This window comes from Bemisia tabaci, chromosome 2 (genome assembly GCF_918797505.1).
Source record: "Bemisia tabaci chromosome 2, PGI_BMITA_v3".
In the NCBI taxonomy this organism is placed as follows: domain Eukaryota; kingdom Metazoa; phylum Arthropoda; class Insecta; order Hemiptera; family Aleyrodidae; genus Bemisia; species Bemisia tabaci.
In genome coordinates this window covers 66,029,366-66,035,724 of record NC_092794.1, presented here as the reverse complement: position 1 = coordinate 66,035,724, position 6,359 = coordinate 66,029,366, and positions in this window count along the sequence as shown.

Genomic DNA, 6,359 nt, shown 5'->3' with positions numbered 1-6,359 from the left:
CTCGTGGATATTATTGTGTGAGGAAAATGCGTTTTTCTAACCAAGTTTAATCCAGTGGCGAAACGTGAACGGTCGATATTTCCCAATTTGACGCTATGGTAAAAAATCGATCATTAAGATGTTCGTTGCGAACACCCGCCCTATTTATCGATCCTTTTCCTTACCTTTAAATGGCAGATCAATCGATATACAGCGAAAAACGCCACGCACGCCGCCACGCCACTACTGGTGTAATACCGTTGGTCGTTAACTTGAGGACACCTTACAAAAACATTGAATATCGAATAAGGTTATCGTAGTAAATTCGCTTACATAGCCCTCTAATTATCGCTGTCAACAGTTTTAGGCTTTTCACGAGTATTAAGGGTACTAATGTGAATAACCCCAATCGATAAACATTACTAGGCCCCTCCAGCTAAGCCTCCCCCCCCCCCCCAAAAGGAGAAGAAAGAAATCAAGGTTTTTATTTTCTTTTGTGAAGGGGCATAAAAGAAAAAATACGAGTGAGTCTCCTCGATAAAATAACTTTCCGTCCGTGAGTTGAGTTCCATCATTACTTATTTTATGAGTGGTCTGCGTTCACGCCAGGTGGAAGGGAAAACAGTAATAAGAAGCAAAGGCTTCTATGCTACTTGTAAGTTGTAACGCCACGCACTGTGAGCACAAGAAAAACGAGGGCGCCTTCATTTTAATTACATGCAACACGGACACCCGCGTTGAGCAGAGAGACTAACTACTTAACAGAGCGAACTTTAAAACATCGCAAAATATGATTCCTCATAAAAATTTCACGCAGAACGTGTTTACGCAGTCCAAAATAAATTCCGTTAGTAATGATTGTTTGAGTTTAGGTAGTAAATTTAAAGTCCCCACTCAAAAAAAAAAAAAAAAAAAAAAATCAAATTATAATCACCTGAGGTTCTGGCCAGTTACATACATTTTGACAGTTTAAAACAAACTAATACGTCCATGAAATAACTTAAGTCTAGTTTCATAAAATGCTCCTCCGTATTTTTTGATACATGGTACCTCATTAAATTCAGCATTCAGGAAAAAGTCAGCCATCTGAATAAGACAAAATTTTATTGCAAAGTGTACTGGAACTAATTAAGTGCTTGTTTATTTGACTTAAGAGGACTTGGGTTTTTTTGGCATGCGGGAAGATTGAATTTTAAAAAAATAATGCGGAAACACTATTAGGGCAATTTGAATTTTTAGATTTTTTCATCAGGCACTATAAGTGCAATCTTCATGAGAATGAGTGTTTCGCGATATATTTGTTTCTAACCTTGACTATATCCTTTCTTGAAAGCTTTTTAAAGGAAACACCTCTCTCTAATCCTTTCTTAGCGAGGCAGAACTTACAGCTAACAGTCGGCAATTCCATTCGCCCTTTTTTTTAATGTTTCAAAATTTTTACCGTTGTACATACATCTTAGGGCTATTTTGTGAAAGTGACAGCTGATCAGTCTCCTGCATTAAACTCGTTAAGCTATTTTCGCACATCCTTTTCCTCTCCGAAATTTTTCTGCGGTAGGATGCAAACTAACTTCTGTTCCTTGGCTTCTGAGGGGTCAAATCTCCTTAGCTCCCCGTATCAAAACACGTGCATCGACTTATAGTGGGCTGGTCAGTTCCAGATGAGAGCGTCACAGATGCAGCGGTTGGCTCAAATCGTCCCACATTAGCTCATCGTTATAAAGTCTATATTAGGGTCAACAAAATGTTTGCGGTAATATAGTTATCTTATCATTTTGTCCGCAAATTGTGATAGAGGTAGTTACATCAAACCAGGGCTGTCGCGGAGGTACATTGTTGACTACGCGAATAACAAATTCAGCGCGCCCCCTCTCCAGACCAATTAACGGCAGGAAGATAAGGAGAAGAAGTTAATAAAGAGGAAGGAGAAGGAGGAGAGGATGAAGAGGAAGAAGAAGAAGAGAAACTAGAAGAGACAAAAGGAGAGTGGGAAGACGGAAAAAGGGGAAGAAAGAGGAATAGGAAGGAGAAGAGGAGGAAAAAGGAAACAAGGATAGAGAGGAAGAATAAATATAGGAATCTGTAAGAAATTAAATAAATTTTTAAAAAAAATGCAAATTCGTTGCTCTCGCGGTTGGCACCCACCAGGCACGGAATTTGTTCCGGGAGGGGGCGGGTATAGGCTTAAGCTGGTGAGGGGGGAGGGAGGTCTGCCACCCTCAGAAAAGGGGGGTCCGTGGATCTCCCGCGGATTTTTTTTTTTTTTAGAAAAAAAACCATTTCATTTGCTTTCAGGGGAAGGGAGGCTCAAGCCCCATCCCTACCTCCTCCTGGCTGCACCGCGCGCAAATGTGTATACTTTTTGTCCCTCTTGCGACGGGCTTGTATCAAACATGATTTGTCGGAAAAGACTTATCCCACTTGTTTTGTGGACTCGATCCACGTAACACTGGTTGGCATTTGGCCTTTCGCAGAGACCGGACATCGGACCACCTCTGCCGTGCTAAGGAAGACCGCCGTATGAACATTCGAGAGTTGCCGAATCATCTCGAATAAAACATGCATTTTTGAGAAAGAATTTGCGTATTTATCACTGCAATTTTCAGACATTTTAGACGAAATTGCGAACAAAACTGTCTGATAAAATTGAAGAAAAACATTCATAATTTTCCCAGTAAATCAGGGCCGGATTTAGGGGGTGACCACATGGGCCGCGGCCCATGGCGGCAAATTAAGGGGGCGGCAAATTTTGCAATTTTTTAAATGGAGGTATAAAAAAAATTACATACGAGAAGAGGCGACAAACTTTTTCATTTCCTGAGAGTAAAGTAATTTCTAATTTTGTCGTTTAGCGGTGGTACAAGAGACAGCACCTTTAATTAGTCGAGTTATTAGAGAAACCAAACATGCAATTTGGCCTGGAGCGGCGCGGCCCACATAGCAATGATGACAAGGACTTGAGATGAAAAGGGGAAGCCATCGGCGCGGCATGGCGGTCTCGGCATGTAACACATATTAGCGCCTACAAGACTCCACGAATACTTCACGCATTGCGTCAAGAACAGTGCGGTCAGCAGCGGTCGGTCGCGTCGGCGTGAAAAGCGTAGCGCCTACAAGACTGTAGAAATACTTCACGCATTGTCCCAAACATAGTGCGATCAGAGCTGCGCGACGGTGGAAGTTAAAATTATTAAGCCACATTTATGTTTGTTCTGTCATAATTTTTCCGTTCATTTCTTATAAATGGAAGGCCTTGTCCAGACAGGGATAGGTTCACGGAACTCAACTTTCGCGCCAAATTCCGTGAATTTTTGCTAGTAGTGTTGACAGGGCTTTCGCAAAAAATGTGTCCAACACAGGTAAACGCGTCTTATACACTCCTCTCCCTCCGGCGCGTTCACTTGATGGTTTTCATAGATGTTTCAAAGCGAATGAGAAGGGGGCGGCAAAATACAGGAGGCCCACGGGCGGCAAGTAGGTAAATCCGGCCCTGCAGTAAATTGGGTCTTTATCGAAGGAAATGTGGCAACGTCTGAAGGTTCATACGGCGTTTTTTCTCAGGACGGCCGAAGACAGCCTAGTCTTCCTGCAGCAATGTCATCGATCCACAGCGCGACGACCGCGGTCCATCAAATCCGCGAAATCAAATTCAGATTATTCCATTAAAAAGCGGAGACGGAACCCACAAAACCTTGACATCGAAGGAATTACAAGTCTCATGACCCGCAGACGACAGGATCTCCAGGTCAAATCCGCTCCGAGGAAGGGGGAGGAGAGGGCTGGAAGATTTTCAACCGGACAGAGACTCTAATAAGAAAACTATTCGCTGGAAGACCTTATCAATTTACGACAGTAATTAAAAAGAGATCCCTCATGGAAGGGCCCCTTGAGCCTCCGAAAAACAATGGCCGCCCGCCCTTCGTCGCCCGATCCGACCTCGGGCCCGCGCCCTGGACTACTGTCAGTTGCACGTATTTCCATCAAACGGAACTATGTGGATTATGACGTGAGCCCTGTTATGCATATACTCTTGTGGGTCTCAGGGCTCACGTCATAATCCACGTAGTTCCGTTTGATAGAAGTACGTCCGTTTGAGTTTGCACGGAGACGCCCGACCTTGAATGGGACCGAATTTGCTCTGTATGGTCATCTGAGCAGGATACATAACAAGTGGAACCTCTCTTGCTATTATTCGCGACGTTGTCGCTTAGGGGCTGTTGACGTTGACGTTGACCAGTGGCGTGGCGTGAATTGCGATGTACCGATTGTTATGCCATGTGAACCTATGAAAAAGGATCGATAAAGAGGGTGTGCGCAGCGAACACCTTAATAATCGATTCTTTATCATAGGTTTAAATAGCATAACAATCGATACATTTCAACTCACGCCACGCCACTGACGTTGACGCACGTGAGACATTTGGACCACATTTTGCAATTTGGACCTATAGATTCTAGCCCGGTTTAAAAACAACGTATGTGCCATTAGTTTTCCTATGCACATAAGTGTTTTTCCAGAAGAGCCAAAATTTATAGTTCCAAGTTGCAAAATGCAGTCCATTTTATTCAGCCGAATTTCAGACACCCCGCCTGGTGAGGTCACCCGTAAAATATGGGGAGAAGGGAGGGAGGCCTGGCCCCCATTGAATTGAAAATAGTATCGTCTGCCCGCCCTCCCCCCCCCCCCCCCGGAATTCTCGATGGTGGGCAAAAACCTTTGTCGAGGATAATTATCTCTCTTAATTTAGATTCTTAAATGAAAAGATCATGTTCATTCAGTTTGGATTTTCTAAAATGTTCATCAAAGAAGCCTCAAAATGCGTCCAAATAGATTTAAAATTTCAAAACATCTCCGAATCTGTTGAATGCAACATTTCGAAAGTGTTCTTCGCTGAAAGTAAAAAAAAAAAAAAAAACGTAATTTTTCTGCAAAAATTGATGGAAAATGTCCATCACCGAAGCCTCAAAATGCGTCCGAACAGATTTAAAATTTCTCCTCAGACCCAAGGCCAGACGCCTCCCCCCCCCCCCCCCGTGGCCTTGGTAAAATGGCCTAGGTACGCCTATACCGTAAAACAACCTATCACTCCCACTTTATAATTTCCCAAGATTAGCCTGATCATTCTTTCCACAACCAATTTTTCAGAAAATGCCGAGGAAAGCCTCAACAAGAGCCGGGAGTTTTTTCAAGGAAAAATATTTCTTTTAAAATGGCAAGCTTACGAAATACTGGGCTTTAGCCCCTACTCCTCGTAAATCCTCGTAAGGTAAACGCAAACCCCCTCCCGCCTTAAGGATCATACTGCCGTGCTAAGGAAAAACGCCGTATGAACCCTCAGACGTTGCCAAATTTCCTATGGTTAATCACGACCTATTGGGGAAATTTGTGAATATTTTTCCTCCAATTTTTCAGATTATTTTGTTCGCAATTTCAACTAAAGCTCCTGAAAATTTCAAGGAAAAATATTCATAGCTTCCCTTAACAATAAACATTTTATCGCAGGAAATTTGGCAACTCTTGAATGTTTGCACGGCGTTCTTCTTTAGCACGGCGGCATAGTACGCAGTGCTTGAACGGTGTTTTGGGTCTACTGAGGCGGCTCTCCTCCGGGATCAAACCGGAGGCAATAGGGATTATGTATATATTTTTTCAAGTTGATAAGTTGTATTTATAATTTAATCAGAAAAGAGAGAGAAGAAACTGGAGATTTAATAAAATGTCAAAGGAAATCGACAAGGCAGCGTGTATGAGGGCTATTTCAATTGTAATCTTCCGTCGCATTTCTAAGGCGCAATGATACAACTATTTGAACTCTCCGGAATGCGTGAGGTATCACGGCGCATTTGAAGGCGTTTTCAAAACAGCCAAGTTCCGATATCCAGATAATCGTTTTGCATAGTTCATATTATTTTGTTTTCATTTCTAACCACTTACTTATTTATAATTCTCCTATAAAAATTACTCATTTGCTATGTACAATTCTAGCTGGAGCGCACTTAAGCTATGCATTCATGACTACAAATATGTTAACGGAAATCGAAAAAGCCAGCGTGCATGAAGGCTATTTCAATTGTAATCTTCCGTCACATCTTACGGCGCAATGATACAACTATTTGAACTCTCCGGTATGCGTGAGGTATCACGCCGCATTTGAAGGCGTTTTCAAAACAGCCAAGTTCCGATACCCGGATTATCGTTTTGCATAGTTCATATTCTTTTGTTATATTCCGAATCACTTATTTATTTTTAATCCTCGTATAAAAACCACCCATTTGCTACATACAATTCTAGCTGGAGCGCACTTCAGCTATGCATTCACTACTGCTAAAATGTCAAAGGAAATCGACAAAGCCAGCGTGCATGGAGCGCTGGAGCGCAC